Here is a 21,812-nt window from a genome sequence, read left to right as displayed (position 1 = left end):
ACCAGTAGTATATATATTATGATATATATATTATATAAGAATATTTTAATATTAGTTGAAGTTTTGTTTAAAATCAGCAAGTTGATAGTCATAAGGACACCATCTACTTTTATTCGTATATTACTTAAAATAGTTAAATGAGAACTGAATATACAGAGAGCAAATGCCGATTGCAAATTTGTATAAGTTGTATGTGTTGTACAAACTTAATTGTGATAATTATTTACGCTATTTATATATAAATACAATGAGGAGACAAATTGTGGGTGTGTATACCAAGATAAATAAAGGTGTGTGTATGTATTTTGCGCAACTATTTAAAAGCAGAAAAACGAATACTAATTATTTACAACTCGGATACCTGTTCTTGTCGTGTAACTCTTATTTGATGAACGAGTAAATCGGGTCAGTGACTTGTTTACAGAGAACCAACATGACCCAGTCTCACGTTGGTCATACAGGTATGACAGGCTTATTTATTATCATGGCCTTTTGTGTATATTTGTATACGGTATATAAACTCGAGTAGAAGGTATTGTGCTGCTGACTTGGGTTAACATGAACAGTCTTCATGTGGTGTATGGAATGTCGAATATACAATTGTCTCTAATAGTGTTCAATATAAAGCTTACATGTTTCGTCTTCCCACAGCTGGCAAAAGTGTATATTTGGGATGATTGATGTTATCCATTGGTCACTAATAACATTTTGACAGGTGTATGTATCATATGTAATGTTGGGGAACTCGCATAGAATGACATCAATACATATAAAGTTATAGTGGACCTTTCTTCATTTAATATCATGCAAACTCAAGTAGTGCATTGAACTTATGTAAATTCATGGACTCTAAAATGACACACTATTAAGATTAAAGTATACACACAATGTACAAACTTTAACAACTTTATTTTACAAAGTTAGCCTAGTAAACTTATGATTCATGTTCCCACAAACTAAATTAGACTAATGTGGTTTGTATATTTAAAAAAAAATAATTAAGCCAAATACACTTCAAGCTAATTGTACCTATCTCCAGTTGGTTTTCGCTAAATCACACAAATGCTATGCTATACTGGTGTTATATGACAGTTTAACATTCGAGCATGCCATTGAAAAGTTGTTTTTTTACAACATAGAGCAGATTACCTATTAGTGGGCTTGCTAAGGCTTAAAACCTGCAAATTGTAGTACAAACATCCCCTTTGGCATGAATGTTGTCCATGACCATATCAAAAATTTAAGATATGGACACAAGCTGGGGTCACCTTTTTTAACCCTCATTTGCATAAATTAAAAATGACCGCCACCAGCAAATCGTATCCTGACTGGTTCTTGTCAGGATATTTGTATTATGTAAGGATCTAAATGTATGTTTTTGATGACAGATTATCTGATAACGTTGGTGACATGAGATTTATGACTCTACAGCATAGGTCAAGGCAAATTCATTGGGTATGAAACTACCGGTAGTAGCACGCGGTAGTCTAATAAACATTTCTCATTTAAATAAATATTTATTCAGTTATTGGACTAGTTATTACACCTCAGATTAGTTCTTTCATATAGCATCACTTGATACATTAATCGTGGAATTACTTACAGGAGGCAGGTGAGGCTGAGAGGGCCCTAAACGTCCAAGTAATATCTGTGTTCTGCTGCCATATGGCCCAAGAAGTCTTCTTACAGCCTCTAAAGCTATGAAAAAATGGGAGACCAGTTGAACGAGCATTGCCCACCTGCTGGGCAATTTCTTGCACAGGAATGTACCTGAAGTTCTCACATCCAAAAGCAATTCAGAGCTCACAAAGTTCCTGGAAGTCTTGCTTAACTGCTATGACAATCACCACAACATCACTGTCAGTTGTTCTGATTATAACCCGTTTGTGTCTATTGGCAGCTCTATATGTAACATGCAAACAAGGAGGGATATTAGCAAGGTTTTCACTAGGTAGTGTGCTGACAGCATTGGTGCCACAAGTTGATATCAGCTGCTTCTCTAGTTGAAGTTTCGTCTTTTCAATTTCATCACTCATGAGTGTGAATAATTCAGTTTAGTTGTCATCAACTCACAGAAACCTTTTGAAGTTGCCAGGTTCCTTGGTCTGCGTATACATGTGCCTCGACTCTCTCTGGTGCCAGATTTTAAACTGTTTTGCTTATAGATGTCCCATATACTGTCCAGTCTTGCAAGATTTTCCAGCCAAGCTAACAAATGAGGAAAAACTTTGCCATAAATGTAATCACATATTGTCATGGAACTTCCAGGCTTGATAAGTTGTACAATTGCTGGACCATCCAGTATTGCAGCATCACTTTGAGGATGAGTTGAAGGCATAATGTGAGCTTCTCCCTCTAGGAGTGTTAGGATGTCAGCTTTAGTACCATGGAACATATGTCCATTCGAGAAAGTGATAGTGGGCTGGAGCTGCTCTCTGGTGAAAATACATCTTTGTTGATTTCACATTCTGAATTTGCAGCAAGCAGTAGCTGTATGACTTTTAACCGCTTTTCTTTCAGAGTAGTCACCTCTGTCTTTTGTCTATTTAATTGTGGGTATGGATCTAATAGTTTCAGCTTGTTCCAGGGAATAGGTGCAGTCCATGGATTCATTTCTCTACTTTGGAGGTGCAATGCGCTTTTCAAAGAAGTGATTGTACTGCTGGCTAACAACCATTATGACAGATTTGACAGCATCCACTACCTGTGAAGAAAATTGATATTATCAATACAATAAACGTTCCCAGTAACTAATATGATCTGAAGACAACTACATCAATATCAAATATATCCAAATATAATATTATACATCTTTATAGATATACAGAAATCTGTCTAAATGATTTCAAATAACATCTATATTTCTAATGTGCAACTTACTTCATCTGTCATAATTAGAGAGCCATCAAGCTCAATCAGCTTCCTAGAATCTTCAAGGAATTGATTCCCAGGGTCAACAAATGCCTTAACTAGTGTCTGGATATCTGCTTGGAAGGTATGCTGAAACTTAGCATACTGTTCATGATGCCTTCCGTCTGTACTAGGAGTTGGCTGCTCAAACTCCTGTATAAGGCGTGACAGTTGTGGTCCAACAATCAAATGGCATCGAAGCTTTGCTGGGATTTCCGTGAGACCCATTACACCAGAATTGTTGTTTTTGAGCTCACAAATGAGTTGCTCATGAATTTGGTCAAGAGCAATTGTGGAGAATGCATGGCTAGATTTTTGTCCAACGAAGTGACCTAGTCTGGATGTTGTTCCTCAAGTGCATGCATATCATGGTTATGGATGGTCAGGTTTCGTATGTAATTAGTTCTCTCCAGAGCAAATACCCAGGGTAATAGTTGTTCAATGGTCTTAAGGAAGAGGTTGAAGTCTCCAGTATGGACGGACTTGACAAACTGGAGTGTGGTTAGCTCAAGCATCATTCACGGTGCCAATACAGAAACTGTGACTCAATTTCATTTTATTGATTGAACCAGGCATCAAAGCTGAGAAGGATATCATTAGGGTTCTCTGACACAGATCCGGATCTGACTCCCTGAACAATGACAGCATGAAGTATGGTGTAACAGTAGGGATTTCAACCGCTTGACTCACATGGTATGCTGCCCAGGAGATCCAATCACTGTTGCTGAGCTGAACTTTGAGGTAGATCTTACGAGCATGCTCTAACCACTGGAAGGTATCTTGCAAAGTTGTCATTAGAGGGGGTGCCACATAAATGACCTCATCATTAGGCAAAGCAACCTCTTTCATGGTTGTGTAGGACTGTGGAAGAATGTCGATCCCCTTTAGGTTGAGTATGCATTCTTGACCAATTTTAGTGCCAGCATTGCCAGGAGTAGGAAATTGAAGAATAGACAGACAAGATCCATGAAAACTTGACTTGCTTATCATTGCACTTGGGTTGTGGTCGATGTTGTCAAAGGCATTTGTCGCAAAGACTACATGACAAGCTTTCACAGGAATGACTATACCACTCTTTTCATAAAAGCGAGATCAGTTGATATTGTCTGCAAGCGAGAGTATGCTCATGCATGAAATCAACAAGGCTTCTTTTCTGGTATTTGCATAGATCTTTAGGGAAATATATACAAGTGAATTATCACGTTCGCAAATATGACGTGGAATGCAGCCAGGGTTGGTCGAACGTTGCTTCACAGAGTTGTAAATGATGAGCTGTGAAATTGAAAGTGCAGCAGCGGGTACATGTTCTGAAGCTGGTATCATTATTGTAGGTCCATCTAACACCATCTGCTGGAAAGACAAGAGTATTTATGGTACTGACTTTATCTCACTATCTGGTGGGAAATGTCCATTGAAATCATACTTCATGTTGAATACATGTTTTCTCAGTATCTTTGCTGCTTTGACCAGAACTGTTATCTCAAAATCCCTACTGATATCTCTAGTAAGGGTTGGACTGAAATCCTCACCAAATGCTAAATCAGTATGGCTTGATGGACATTTGACTTAATAAGATCTGACTCTGCAATTACCACTTTGTGGCGAAGACGAGATGTGTGAACATAATCATTCAAGCAAAGGGAGACTAGGCGAGAAGAATACAGATTAGCAAGAGCTGCCATCTTGAAAACAGTTTTTGTACCTCGTTGTAATTCAATATAGTCAACCAAGTCGGCAAACGCTTGTGCTTTCAGCAATTTAATTTGCTGGTCATCATCATCCTTTGTAGATTCAATTATTGCAGCATCTCTGTAAAGCTTAGTAAGACATGACAGATGGTACACCGAATCTTCCCAATATAAATGCCTTGTCACCAATAATCACAGCACATCTTCATACAAGTCCGAATGTGGTAGCTTTCCTTAACTTTGTTTCCACCAGCCTTTTCGCAGAGCAGGCTTAGTCTTCCTTCTTCATGTGAGTCTTCATTGGGTGACAAATATCACCAACATGTGAAGGGTTACCCTTACTCACAATATAAACCAGATAATGATTATGATATTTAATCTGCAACATAAAACCGTCAAACTACATCTCCATGGTCACAGATGTTTAACAGCTCAGTATGTTTAACATAAATTTTAAAACTAAGATTTCCATATTTATATCCAGAGTTGTTAGGTAATTTGTAAATTTTGCCTAAAACTTGATAAAATTATCCTTGAACGCTGTAGAGACATAAATTGATCTCGTAGCACCCAAGTTACTATCTTATCAGATAATCTGTCATCAAAAACATACATTACGAACCTTACATATTACAAATATTCTGACTAGAACCAGAGATATGGAAAAAATACATCAGGACACTATTCGCTGGTGGTGGCCATCTTGAATTTATGTAAATGAGGGTTAAAGAAGGTCACCACAAATTGTGTCCATATCTTAAATGTTTCATATGGTCATAGACTAGCTTCACGCCGAGTGGGATGTTTGTACTAAAAAGTGCAGGTTTTTGATAATTTTTGGGTCTTACCATGTCCACTATATGTGTTCACCTCAAATTTAAAACATATTTTATTTAGGGTAGGTCTCAATTTATTGAAAGATAGACAATTTGCACATTACCTTGTATTCAATTGGGGGTAGACTTATTCAGGTGAAACGTCGATATTTGAAATATTTATATTTCAAAACAGTGTCTCTGGCTGATATTTATGTACTAAGATGGGTTTCCTCTTAATTACTTAAATTGAAGGTTTTGAGCCAACATAGTATTTCACCATGTAGTTGTATATCAAGAAAAACTAAAACTCCACATGTTTTAGTACTTGGAATAAGTAGAGATTTGGATAAAACGTTAAATGGTCATGTGTGTGTAAATAGACCATTTTCCGTTCACTGCGAGAATCACGCGTTATGCGTGAAATCGAACGTAAAAACAGGACAAACAAAGGTCATAGCGTCGTAGTCGCGTCAAAGATCGCGTGGGATTCGACAAACACGAAAATATTTCGGGGACATTTCCATGCTTAATACTAAGTAATGTGCTGTCCACATTTGATGATAGACAATTTCGATTAAGTAAGGGTATTCAGAAGCAATATTACTCTGTCAAAGATCTGCCGGTCAATGTAAGCTACGAAATAAAGAAATTCTAGTTCAAAATCAAATCGTTCGATTTTTGCGGCAGACGTTCGACGCGCGTCTTTCATGCATCCCGCGAGATCTCGCAATTGTACGGAAAATCACCGATTTCCCTTGCCGGTTATCTTCGATGGTGGATAGTATTTATCTCACGGATAATCATAAGCAGAGTGGCTCATTTTGAATCCGAGGTTTTATATGCGTATAGTTAAAATATGTTTATATAGTCCATAATTGCGTATTTCCGTCATTTTCATGATCACTACAGGTCATTTTGAGCTAACTATTTTTGGGCTCAATTAATAATTAATAGTTAATAGTAAAACGTATAATTTCAGAACAGTGCGAGTTAAGTGTCGTCGGGTGTTTTTATAGCATTACCTTGATAACCCAACTGTCGCTAATACTTTTTACCATGCCTTTTATATGTATCACCTGCCATGTTGAATGATGACGCTAAACGGCAGACAAACTAACACTTCTAGTACAAACAGGTTTGGTATGCTTTCGGGTGTGATTTATCACGAGTTTTAACACTTTGCTTTTATTCGTCTGGTTCTGAAACATTTGAAAGACTATAATTAAAATCAAAACAAAGTAGTTTTTTTAATACCCAACCAAACGTATTGTAAGATGTCCGTCAAGTGACCCCTGTAATCACATGACTCTGACCTGAGCATTATCTCCTGATGCCGTAGCCACTGACTGTACAGTATAGTTCGTAGTATGGATTAAACTGTCTTTATTTGTAAAATAGACGTTAATATCGAAGGGTGTGCCACATCCATATATCATATGCTGACTGGGATATCAATGAAATTGTAGTTGATTGTTCATTACTACAGAAAACTGTGCTATTCTGGTAAGACAATATTATCCAACTGACAACCCGAGATGCCAAAGTCCACCTCTATACTGTTTGTCCCGGATGACGAACAGCGATAATCGTGTGTATATGTGTGTGTGTGTGTGTGTATTTTGTTTATTGTAGCAGAATCTTCTATCTCGGCAACTACCCACAATATGTAGGAAATTATAGCTGTGGAAATTAATTAAAATAATAATTAATAAATTATTTTTTTCTAGAGTTCAAGTGCACGTTTAAAGCAGATCCTCACTGGTGTTGCCGCGATGTCACGTTTGCTCGCAGCAATACTAATAGTGTTGCGCACAACTTCAAATAGCCAAGGTAAGCAGGCACATTTGCTTTGACTGCTCTCTCGGAATAAAAATAAAATGATGTCATGAAAACACATTGTTTTTTAATGCGGTTAAAGTAAAAGCGGTGGTTTACTGCATATTTGAAAATACAAGTATATAATTATGAAATAAAAATGAACGCGATTAAGTTTACATGTTTCGTTTGTTGAAAAAAGTGTGAATGCAATGTGCAGCAATAATTAATGCACTCTTGTAATATTATTTTTGATAATTTGTGATGTATAGTTAATTTGGGAAAGTAGGTCGTAAAATGTTGTATTCAGAACATATCACCAGAAAATGTATTTCATTTTCACACTGTTTACAGTTCTGTTCGTGGTTGTTGGACGCGCGGCGTTCAATATTTAAAATCTTGGTTGTCCATAATAATTCTATGTTTTATATTACCAATAGATATTAAGTATGATGCTATTTCTTATGATATATTTAACTGCCGACAGCCACATATGATCATTTGGTGATTTTTGTTCATTGTATGCTGATGTATCGAAATTGTTTTCTGACAGTTCTTTTAGCTTTAGTCAATAATTGAGCAGCTTAATCTGAATATCTATAGTAATAAATATACATATATCACTACTACAAATAGAATTACTTGTATCAATTCAGTCCAAGTGTATATGTGTTATATGATAGGCTTTTGTTGGGGGCAAATCTTGCCTTCGCTGCTTTTTTGCTAAAGTATGTCTACCTCCTATGAAATTCCCCGATGACGTAAAAATCTGATAATTTCAGTGATCTTTTACGTATAATTGTGACTTTAGTTTTGTTGAAATTAATCATCAGAGGATGTTGATTTCGTTCTGCAAGTCAGTTGATATTTGTGTCATTGTTACTAAGTCATTTTAATATGGTAGCTATATGGTTGATATTGTGGTCATTCAAAGTGGCTAAATCAAATGGTCCCTTACTATTATCAAATAAATTATCTCTTGCTTTTAACATTTCATATAAAACACTATCAGAAGCTTCTCTAAAATGTACGTAGCCGATATACAACTTAATGTATTCTTGACATGTCTTGCAAAAACCTGCCTGGTTGATATTTAATGTTTTTCTTTTCTATAAATAATGTGTTAATTTGTTATTAATTATAAAACAAAAATGTTTTCCTATATTTGTTCCTGACTCCTTGATATAATTACTTATTTCTTATTTTCTTTAATGTATTCCAGAATACTTTAGGGTTGCTATCTTTAGAGATGTAAATTTATCTAACATTTTTCTTTCTTTTAACATTTCTCTTAATCTAGTGTCATATAAAAACGTATTTAAAAGCAGAGCTGTTGTGATTATATCAGACTTAACTAATTTACAGTCATCATCGAACAATTTCCTCCTTTTTTTCTTCTTCGACTTCTTCTGCTGCTTCTTATTGTTATAACATGCATTATGTTTTTTTCTGATTAATATTGTTTTTGCAGCTGTATCTATAATTGAATAGTCTGTTATGTTTTGATCGTGTGAGTATTGAATCCCTACCTACAACTTTTTCAAACATTTCAACCATAAGTGAGTGTATGCAGTTAAGGTGTCAATCTATTTGTAACTTCAATTTGATTTCCCCTAAGTCGAATGGTTTGAAGAAGTTCTTTAATTTGTCTTAGAGATGCCAATCATTGCGAAATCAAATGAATGAATTGCTGATATGAGCCTAGTGTTCTCTGTCAATATAATGGATGCCCCTTTGTCTTCATTAATGTTTTGTTCTATAATTGTCCAAATGCATTCAGTATATTGTAAACTTCATTTGGTCATATGGAGTGGAGTTGAAATCACTTACAGTTAAGTGTAGTTTTATTGCATGGGGCTTCTTTTGCAGTATCTGATGTAAGTTATTCAGTTGATTTGTTGGATTATTTCCGGGTCTGAAACTCACGTGTAAAGCCAATATGACGGTAGTATAACCATGTACCCTATACAGGTACAATGTTTGTTTAGGTAGAAGCCATAGTGCTTTATTATGTAAAGCCATGGAGCTATTGTGATATATGAAATAGCATTCTTTTGTGTGGTACAGTGATGTTTGGGAAAAACTTTTCCTAACATGTGTCAAAAATCGATATTTTCGAACAATTCCATAGAACACAATTTTTCAAAACCCAGAATTTCGAAATAATTCAGGACAACAAAAAGTGTCCCATCATTTACAATATTAATATATTTTTCTCAGCTTTTGCCGCCATCCTACAATTTAAGATATACCATATCTCTGCAATGGAAACCTGTGGTGAAAAAGTGCTAAAATAACAACTATCTACTAAAATACATGCTGGTGACCTCCAACTTTTTCAAAGTTAATATCCGTTTCTATATTGTCTCGGAGTGCAAATTACAAAATAAATAAATTCTTGGTATTTATATTTTATTAGACTAGGTGTCTTTCTTAACACAATTTACGAACGCGCGCTGTGTTTAACGTTCACTGCTCTATATAAACTGTCGTCTTTCAATTAATAATTAATGTTGTAATTTTAATTTTAATCAGACTTACACACAATATGAATAACCATCAAATCCCGGTATTTGCGTCTCGCAATGGAGCAATTAATGATGTCAAATTTAAAAGTATGTCAACCCCTACGATGTATTTGTACTCTTCTCCAGTTGTAGCAGTGGCCTTGACCCTTCAACAACTATTGCAAAAACATGTTAGTCGAGATGGCGTCAGATTTGTTTAGATGAAAATATACAACCTGTGTAAATATTTTTTGAGCCGTAGTTGTAATAAAATATGTCGATTTTGTTTGTGTAACACTACGGCATTCGCAAAGTACAAATTAGTTATTGAGTCGTGACAAGATGCGACACATGGCCAGTCGTGGCACAATGCCTGCATAATGTCTGCACTTTGTAAATACAGTGTGATAACCTCAAAATATGAATTAAAGGAAACATTACAATTGAATTGAATGTTTTTTTTCATTTCAAAACATGGTCTCACCAGTGTTGGTTAATAATATTCATTATGTATAATATGTGTTATTTTATTTTCCATTAGGTGGAACGTATACAACATTGAATGCTGAAACAACACAACCCACAGAAATGGATGGTGCTACTAACGGTAACACGACGCTCGCAACATTAGTGATGACGTCACCGATCACTCATAATACTGGCTGTGGTACATTTCTGTCAGAATACACATTTGCTTCGCCGAACTATCCTTATCTTTATCCTAATAATCAGAATTGTTACTATTATATTACAGTCCAATATGGAATGTTTGTGATGGTATTTATTTAATTATTCTTTGTTCGAATTATGTATTATTCGTTTAATTGTCAAATAATTAATAACAGTTTAACATACTGATTTACATATTAACCCCTCATGTTGGTTCAATATGTATTTTCGCAGTTACAATTCACAAGTTTTGACACAGAAAATCATTTTGACAATGTCTTCGTCTTCGATGGACCATCAATACTGTCGCCGAGTTTGGGTGTCTACTCGGGAACTGATATACCACCATCAATCACGTCGTCCACTTCGCATATGACAGTTGAATTTGAATCAGACCAATCACAGGTCAGGCAAGGATTCCTCGCCGTATACAGTGCTGTCACTCATCCTCGAAACTGTGTTAATACTTACAATACGGATACCGGTGTGATAACATCGCCTAAGTATCCTGACAACTACCCAAACGACCTAAACTGTTCATATTACATCACAGTAAGGGACGGCATGTCAGTGCAGGTAATCCAGTCAATATTATAATTATTTATTATTAAAAACAATGATTTTCACAATGTGTTATGACGTCATATATAAGAATACGTATATTATTCGGGCATGCGATCAACATTCCTAAGTAACTGAATAGTGAATAATCTCTGGTACGCTTGGGCAATGTTTACACATTTATTTCAAATTCATGTTCAAATTACATTACATGTGTAACGTGTTCAGGTGGTAACTAACGAAATCGTAACGATCAATTACATGACTTGTGTAATCAGAGAGATTTATTACATGTAACATAATTTACGAATTTAGAAAAACCTAAGCATGCAAGTAAGCCTACTTGGTGAAAACTCCTCTGAAAAATGGATTATATAAACCAGGTCCAAGCATATTCTTATCATTGATCAACCTTTACATGTAGTTTGTGGCCTGTTATCAGACTTTTCATGCAATGCATAGCCACCACAGATGGCCGTATTTTATTGTTTGCAACCATATTTTGTAAAAGGGAGCCTCCACTCAATGTAACTGCATTTCTTCTGGACTGTAAGAAAGTAACCCCATGGTCAGTCACCTTTCTATGACAAAGCCAAGAAAAAATATTACAGAAATTTATTGTAAGTTTTTATTCTGTTAACATATAATTACATTGAAGTGGTACATTCATGTACTTTTTTGTTTATTCAAAATTTGTTGTTTCAAAAGCGATTGTTTTGTCTTTGCTGTACTTCCTGTCTAGAAAGGCAGCAGTGCACACATCTTATCAGCTGTGTGTAAACTACAAACAGATATCTTATCAGTTGTTTATAAATAGCAAATAAAGAAAGTGGCCCAACTTAAAACTATTTACCCTCAGTTCAGTTATGTTTGTAAACCATGCATATTAATGAGATGCACTAGTTTGGTGTACACTGGATAAACAAAAACTTGGCCATCAGTTTACTTGTACAAGATATTTTTTTTTTAATAAAATGAAAACACCAATGTATGTAGCATGCCTTAGGGAGCTATTCGTGTGATTTTCAAAAAAAAATGTGAAAAGTGCCCAAAAAACTATTCTGCTACCTTAAGGTGGTAGCTAGCGAAATCGTAACGGTCAATTACATGACTTGTGTAACGTGTTAAGGTAGTAACTAGCGGAATCGTAACGGTCAATTACATGACTTGTGTAACGTGTTAAGGTGGTAACTAGCGGAATCGTAACGGTCAATTACATGACATGTGTAACGTGTTAAGGTTGAAACCAACAAAATTGCGATGGTCAATTACATGACATGTGTAACGTGTTAAGGTGGTAACTAGCGGAATCGTAATGGTCAACTACATGACACGTGTAACGTGCTAAGGTTGAAACCAACGAAATTGCGATGGTCAATTGAGTGTATGTGTAACAGAAATAATGTATATATAGTGAGTGTCGGCAAGGGGTATTTTCGTAAGCTGTAATCAATTGTTTTTATTTTCGTAATAATGTAATTTGAATAAATAAAAAATGTAAATCCGTAGACATTGGCAAGGTGTAAAATGTAATAGGTTATAAAGCAATTTTCAAATTGAATTGAATGAATATATTTTTTGTAGTTGGAGTTTAATTTTTTTAGCACTGAAGAGAATGAAGATTACGTTAACGTATACGACGGTTCGAACTCATTGGATCAACCACTTCTGACTAAGCATTCGGGAAACACTGTACCCATAGTAGCATTATCAAGCACATCATCTATCATGGTTGAGTTTCATTCGGATGAGATCAATCAGTACCAAGGATTCTCCGCAAACTTCCTTGCAGCGAACTGCGGCGATACATTTATGTCAGAAGAAGGGAAGCTGAGCTCTCCGAACTTCCCAAACAGATACGACAATAACTGTGAATGTTACTACCACATTGCACTTTGCGGTGATAAACAAATAGAGGTAAAAATTATAGTTCTTTCAGTGTTATGTTATTAAGTAACGCTGCCTTTACATTGCGGGTTGTCCAACTGTCAAATAACACATCTGTATGTTTCGATTGTCTCTTTGAAGTTAACGTTCAGTGAGTTCAGTACAGAGAAGAATGCTGATTTCGTTCATATATACGACGGAAGCAGTACTTCAGCTCAACTAATTGGAACATACTCCGGGTATGGTTTACCACCAGACACTACGTCTTCGGGGTCCTACCTGACCTTGCATTTTGTAAGTGATGAGACAGATACAAAGATGGGTTTCCAGGCTACGTATCGTATTAAAGATACAACATATGGTAATTGCTTTTAAATGGATCAAGTAGAATAGAGCATTTTTTTTTTTCATTTCAATATCGGGTTGATGTGGTACAATTGCAGTTAATTAAATTAGTAGTTATTGTAACTTCTGTTTTCGTCGCTACAATTCATTCATCACATTTGTGATAAACTCTTATAGTGTTATAACCAGCGATGCTCGAGTACAAACTTACTGCATGAAAAGTAACGTATTTGCCGCTAGTATGAACGGCCGAAATAATTAGGATTTTCTGCTTAGTTTATTTATACGTGTTCTAATTTAAATTATATTCGCTGCACATATAGTCACCACCCCTTCATCTAAAAGATTAAAATATTTGCATTAGCTGCAACACTCACCGAACCCCAACCAACCCGCACCCCTCATACAACAAACGGGAATGTGTTACCTACCGACCCGCATCCCTCATACTACTCATACAACAAAAGGTCACCATTCCGGTTAGATAAGAATGATGTAATTTTTAAATATGTTTAGTTTTTTTGAAATTTGTTTTAGAAAACATTATACTCAATGTTGTATGTTACGCTGTTCTATATATGGTAATTGAAAAATAAAAAAATAATAAATTGAAAGTACTCTAAACTAAATTTCAGTGAATTAGCACATTCATTTGCAAGTAATCATAACAATACGGATAATTTCGATTATTAAAATATATGTTATTATTTCAGGTTCGAGAATGGTTGTTATTGCTGCATGCTTTTTGGTGCTTCTAGTGACCTGCGTTGTTGCTGTAGTCGTTAGTTGCAAGAAATGTCGAAAACAAACAAATTCAGTTTCTGAATATAGTCAAGATATAGATGCAGCTCCGCCACCAACTTCCGATTCAAGTTCAGGTTCACGGTACGCAATTTGTTCGAGGTGCCTCTTTGCTTTTATTTCATCATTCAAGAAACGTTCCTCCATTGTTCAAATGCGTATACCTAACACATCAATGTGTGTCATAATTTTGTCACGTTGTTTGTATTTGGTATTTAAAGCGGAGGAGTCGTCACCTGCGCATGCGTCAAATGGCCATAGCGTGTCAATGTTTACAAAAAAGCGTCTACCCATGAGCCTTTGCGTTTTAGCGTGTGTTGTTATTGTCGCCTGGGACTCAATTCCCGCGCATGACGACCCTCCCGCTTTAATTCAACACACCGTTCTCACGCAAATGTTTGAACAATTTAGCATAATTTTCCATTAACTGAAGGTATTGATAATACTTTAAAGTGGGAGGGTCGTCACCTGCGCACGAGCGGGAATTGTGTTCCAAGCGACGATAACAACACACGTTAATAACGCGAAGGCTCATGGTAGACGCTTTTTTGTAAACATTGACACGCTATGGCCATTTGACGCATGCGGAGGTGACGACTCCCCCGCTTTAATTATGTTATAACCGTTACTGAATTGAAAGCGAAATCTTGATAGCACTTTCAAAAGTTTCGACGTGACATCCCGTTGACATTATATATGTATGATTACAGGAAATGTACACTATATGCCTATAATACGTTGCCACCTGGATATACTAATCCACCAGCGCCTGTATATTATATAAACATCGCTAGCAATGGGTCGGAACAGTCACCACTGAGTAGAGGCCGATTGCCTGATGTAGAAGACCACACCACCCTTCCGACATCACCCGATGTCCCACAACCTCCGCAATATGAATACACTCTTCAACAATCAGTGTGTTGAATACATAATATACGTAGTAGGTGACTTGCGTCGTTTCGTATCACGTAATATATTTGTCCGAGTACGTCATAACATTGTCCGAGTACGTCATAACATTGTCCGAGTACGTCATGACACTTGATGTCTTGTTCGTAGCCAGTCGTGCAATAATCGCAAAATTGTCATTCAAAATATGTCTAAATGTTCGATTCGATTTCTATAAAAGTTAATGATGTCTGTGTATTCGTACATATGAGATGGTGACCGTGTGTAACATGAACCCACATTGAACGAGCCTACAAGTTGTGACGTAGTCGGACAGATATAACACTCACCAATCAGAAACACGCAAGTCACGTAAAATTATTTAACAACCTGTATTACCGATTACTTATATAAATATTCAAAGATTATAAACATTAGCAATGGGAGGGATATTGTTTGTTGCTTTATCTTTTATGATATTGCAATGATCAAGATTCAATCTTCTAATATTTGAATAAAAAAACAAAAACTGTTTTTTTCTATACTACTATTCTATGTGTTCAGAATAAGATAATAATTTCTATGTGTTATCTTACGATATAAACACACATTTGGTGGGACTTTATTTTACATTGCTATCATATACTAGTATATTCATAATGGTCAAAGTTTTAGGATAGAAATATCATAATCTATGACGTGTAATAATAATTCTAAGGACACAAAACAACGAACACAAAACCATCTGACTTATTACACTTATTATTATTATCAGTTTAAATATTTAAATCGGGAAAATATAATTATGTGTTGTATACTTTTATGAAACATTATAAAATGTGGAAAATTCAATTTACAGTATAATTGTATTGGTAAGTGTTTTTTTTTCACTATTACACCTACACTAATATTCAGCCTTGTCGCCGCCACTGTCATTGATCAAAGATCTGGAATTACAATATCTGTTCATAGATAGAATCGGTGATAACAATGATGTTGATCGTTTTGGTACTATATTAAATGTCTTTATAACAACGTACCACCCAAAAATAATCCCGAAACGTGGGCTCTCCTCGTCTGCGATTAAATGACGTTCGGAAAACGTGTGTGGCAATGTTGAAATCGATTAGCATGGGAGCGAACTTCAAAAATACAAAAGATGGATGAAGGTGATGTCATCGCAGGTCCTGTATCCTGATTTACTTGTAGTTGACGTATTTCGAAACTGGAATTTCAAGATTTTGTTCGAGAATGTCAAGTAGGCGGTCCGCAGTACCACGTTACATTACCGATATTTTAATTTTAAATCCGAGGTTTACCTGAACCTCGGACGTCTGCAAATTGAATGAGAAACCACGCCCCCACCCCCAGCATCAGTTCAGATGTGAACTGGGAGAGTATTATGCAAAAGATTACAACACCGCATTTGATTACTTCAGATTGCCTAGCAACATTGTTAGATATCTACGAAAATTCATCATGTAGTTTGACGAATCCTGAGAAACGATTTCCGAAATGGGAGACATTCGGTGTTAGATAATCAAAATCTCTCACTGAGAAAATAGCTCCTACGCATTTAAAGGAGTGGATAAGAAATCAGCTATGAGCATATATGACTAACAATTCACTCTTGGGTTTCCGGATTTGATGTACTGTGCTTGAGGTGTATAACTATCATATTAGCATAATAATTTTACAGAAATTCGTTAATGGAATACTACGGCAATAGGGGCAGATACAGGATTTTTTTATGGGGGGGGGCGGTGGTGGTCCAAACTTTAAAATCGCCAGACTAAGTTAATGATATTTTTTTTTATTTAAAAACAATTTGAATATTTTTTTCAACGGGAGGAGGACCCCAAGAACACCCCCTCTAGATCCGCCACTGGGCAAACAAACTTTAACACCCGGATATTGACCTAGTTTCGCCAAAGTCGCACAGATAATATATGTCAATTAACGTAAATCAGATCTTCCAATTGAACATTTCACTCATAGTTTGGATTAAGCACTGTCGCTGTACATTTTAGTGAGGCGATTCAAATCATTCAATTGTCTCGTTTTTTTTTATTTTTTATTTTTTTTTATATCATGAACACATTTAGAATCAGTTAAGAGCGTTTTACCTAATGATTACGACACGCAACTACAAACGTACCAATTTACCCAGTGAAAAGACGGAAGTCCTTAAATTTGTATCAAGTACTCTACGAGTACTCCTAGCCTAAGCAGAATAACAACTTGTCATACCTGATCGTATACTCGTGTACATTTAAGGAAATCTGGATATATCTCGACACAAGCTCGTAAATCGTACACAAAACGCCGAAATTATGAAAGACAATTGTTTTATATGAAGTTTGACTAAAAAATGATACATATTTTTTGGTTTCAATTACTTGTTGTCAAATTGATTTATGCCTACGTATATGCATTTATGTATTGGAATGGTTTGCAATGTCACATTGCGATTGACTGTCATAGTTTCTAAGCCTGTGACAAGAGAGAGGCTGCGAATTTTAAAATATATTCTAATTTAGAAAAATGCCTCAAACTGCTCATTTGACTCGCTCGTCTTGACGAAAGTCTTGTGCACAGGCATCAATGGTGTGAAGTTCATTATTTGAACTTTGTTTTGGAACTATATTGACACATAATCAAAAAAAAGTTAACCTTCATACATTATTCATGGTCTTCGATTTTATTCGATATTATTGATTATAATGTCAATATTCATTTCAAGTTATATTTCTGCTTGTTTTTAATAGTTAAGTTCGAAATGTTAAGATAATAAATATTGCTATAACAAATGATTTTGAACTTTTGCTGACTTTGCTAGTTGAAAAATACACGTTACTTCGATATAGTTGTGACATAGAAATGTCAATGTTTTGAAATTACATTACAATTACAAGACCGGGTCAATATGGGTTTCCGCATACGATGTAAAAAATACATTGTTTGTTTTAACGAAATTCGAGTGAGATCTTTGCAATGTCTTCAAGTTTACTGTAGAGAGGGACAGTGCTTTATCCAAAATGTAGGTCATGTGTGTATGTTAGATTATGCAAATTATGTTTTTTTACTAATAATTTATAATCAGTTCAGGTTGATTATTATAATAATAAAATTACCACCCTCACGATGACAAAATTAGCATTATCTCTATGTACATTATGTTCGTTGGATTATGTGAGGTATGTATGTATTTGTGTCATTACGTGTTGCATGTGATATTAAGTAGTATTATACACTCGATCACAGGAGTCACGTGGATGGCCAGGGTTGAATGTTGAAAATGAGCTCAAATAATTCACTGACCACAAACCATATTGCAATTTTAAATCATAGCGAAGCGTGATTAAACACAACTCAGCCAATCACAAAGGGCGCCCGCTCGACGTGCAACCTTACACAACTATCCCACAATGCAATTTCGGTATGGTCGATGGTATACTCGTTATTACGTGATAAACAGTTGCACCATATTTATAGAATAACGTACCTTAGGATTACATGATTGCATGTTATCGACAACCACGTTCACAATTATATTTTTACAAACATTCGTGGGAGAGAAATCAACATATTGTATAGAAGGAGGTGTACAAAAGATGTTTATCTAAATATTGAGATAAATCTTAGAAAGGAATCTGGTACATTACATAATTTAGACTAATGAGAAATTATACAATCTGACTCCACCTAATGTACTGTATGATTTGCATTGGAGTTGAAAGCGAATTATTTGTCCATCTGTGTTGTAAGTGTCGTTATACCCAAAATAACTGGGATAACTTCTGTAAGGGATTGGTCAGTTACTTCGGCCTGGGGGGGGGGGGGGTCGGTGGATCAGTAGGGGGGTTACCCTGTTTTTGATTGTGCGAATAGGGGGGGGGTCACCCTGTTTTTGATATCATGTTTTCCAGAATTCACACACGCGCTCATGCATATATTTTTAAAAAATTTATTTCAGAACAAACGATAAAAAAGTTAATCGTACAAATGTGTTCTTAATAACTATTACCTATATTGCCTATAAATTTGTTGATGCAAGAAATGTTATAGGCTAAATATTTTGAGGTTAAAGTTGCCAAATAACTAACAGATTATGCAATGCGGCTTGAACCCCAATTATACTGTTAAGTTTTAAACACATCCCAAGTCCATGTGCTGCTGATATCATATTATTTTATTTAAAGTCTGAAGTCACTATTGTATAAGATATTTACTGGATTTATCCAATTATAACAGGAGACGGAAAGACAACACAGCAATTAGTACAAAGAGCAGTGACAGTTTTTGTTCAGCAAATCAAAAAAGTTAAATTTGTGAAAATGCTGATATATAAATTAAAATAAATGATGAAAAAATAAATAAATAGTTTTTTTGTTTTTTTTTAACTTTTAAATATGCATATTTTGCTCTGTAAAATACCAAAGTCCAACACAAATTTAAGCAAAAATCAAAGTTTCCTTTGTTTTCATAAGCACAGACTGTGCTTCGGGTGTAAAGCTTTCCTGGTCTATAAGATATGAAAGATATTTTAAATCCAACTTAGTTTTCAAAGAGTTCAAACCGCCTAGATTCAAATCCTCTTTTCCTATCTTATAAGGGCGATTATCGAGTAAGTACTCCACAGCTTTGCTTTTATTTACTATCTTTAGCAGAATAGATTTCCCTCCTTCCTGCAGCCTTTTCTGTAGTCATTTTTTGGGTTTATGCTTCCCCTCCCCTCCTAAGGTCCATTAAATGCAAACGCTAAAAAATTATGGCAAACCATGATATTTTCAATGCACATATAATACATTTTGTAATCATGTCAGAGCCAAAACTGTTAATGTTTCTTTGTTTTTTAGGGGGGTCAGCATGTTTTAAGTTTTAAAATATAATGTGGGGGGGGGTCACCCACTTTTTTTTATTTGATAGGGGGTGGGTCAACTGAGATTTACAGCTGGCAAAATGGAATCTGCCGACCCCCCCCCCCTAGGCCGAAGTAACTGACCAATCCCTAATTAATTAAGTTTTACAGTTTTTAATGAATTTGTATAAAATACACAGAAATTGAGTTCTTAATTCAGGTAACTGTACAAATGGGAGAGTGCATAGTCAGACAAGGGCTTTGCACAAACTCTCTAAACTGGTGATATCATATATAATGAGTAAGAGGTGTGGGTGGAGTCACGTGCTGCTTCTCGGCGTTAAGGGTTGTTACATGTGCTGGTTTGTGGTTGGTTTGTCGTGGACTTGCGGCGTCACTGTGGCGCTCGACCGGGTGTCCGCAGGGCTATTCACCGGAGCGCATGTGTGTTGATGGTTTTGTATGTGGAAATTAAGATTTGGGACGGGCGGGTGGCAAATTTGTACCTCCGAGTTGGCATGTCGAATGCCAGTGGTGCGTATTCGCTTATTTTGCAATTTGAATAAATGTTCGATATTGCGACACTGTAATAGAGACCGTGGTTAATTGATTTGAACAACACATTATAGTTAACTATACATGTATATATTTACTGTGTCATAAGTCAACGAAATTAGATAAACTAATTACATTGTATATGCACACTTTTGACAGAAAAAAAATACATTTACGACAGTAGCGTTGATGAAAAAAAAAATAGTTCAAAACTAATTGAGGGAAACAGTTATTTTACCACCTCCCTAAGTTTTCAATAATTGCTAAATTAACTGGTCATTCGTTGCGTCAGAAATTGAGAATGCATAAGAAAAACATCCACGAGAATATACGACACCATACCTTTTCTATAAACTGCGTCCCTAGCGACGACGCGTTTCTATGGCGTCTACGTACGCCTTTCAATCCGTCAATATCGTTACGTTCTGTACTTAGCCATTCATCGATGAATATTATGTTGAGAAGAAATTTCATAATATTGTAGATGAAGAACGACTACACAAACGAACAGACCTGTAAATTTGAATAACAAATGCTTTCATTCACGTACGTCAATTTCGACGCCCCGCCACTAGAACGCGTGACTGGTAGGAATGTTGTGCTTTTACAGATACCCGGACGTCTGAATATGTCATCCCAGAAAACCACCCACAAATCAGTATGTGGTTCACATCACCACAAATAAGATAACAATTATATGCTTTCAGAGCAAATTAAATACTAGTTTACAGTTAACGCTGAGATAGGTGTAAATTTTAAATCGATGATTTGAAAGCTTGGGTATTATATTACAGAAGGTTTATAATGACGTGTGCGCCCTCTGTGTGGCGTATTTTCATTATCCAAGCACCTACTGCCGTTGGCGGCGTGTTTGAGGAATCAGAGGTATACTCACCCGATACTCTGAACTCGTTCATTTTGACTCGTTCGTCTTTACGAGAACGATTTAGCAGAAGCAGCAGCGCGAAATTTAGCATGGGGACGAGATCTGCTCACCAACCTCGCGCCGAAGGCTCGACCTTACTAGGGAGTCCGGGGACATGCTCCCCCTTAAAAATTTGGAAATCGTGACCCTCTGAAACGCTATTTCCTGCATTTTGATGGTCCGATTTTTTCTTACACAAAGGATTTCAGCTTGATTTTGGAGGGGCGACGCCCCAACATTTTTTTCGAGGGGCGATTGCATTACATTGTGCGGGGGTATTGAGAAATTAGCTGCATAATACGCGGTTCTCATAAATTGAGCTATATTTGTAGACATTCGATAGGCTTTGTTTGTCAATAAAGATTAGTTACATTGTAGATTAACATGAATAAATTACAATATATAATCAAACACATACAAGAATGTAAAGACAAAAATGAAATTAAAAAAAAAAACTCAAACTAGGATTTTATTTTAATATGATTGATGGCGTCCCGTATTTGACTGACTTTTTTATTCATACAGTACCTGCGGAAATTGATGATGATTCACAATTCTCGCGTCACACGTGAACCTTCG

Source organism: Saccoglossus kowalevskii, chromosome 6 (genome assembly GCF_978046115.1).
Source record: "Saccoglossus kowalevskii chromosome 6, keSacKowa6.1, whole genome shotgun sequence".
In the NCBI taxonomy this organism is placed as follows: Eukaryota; Metazoa; Hemichordata; class Enteropneusta; family Harrimaniidae; genus Saccoglossus; species Saccoglossus kowalevskii.
Note: the sequence above shows the minus strand (reverse complement) of the source record.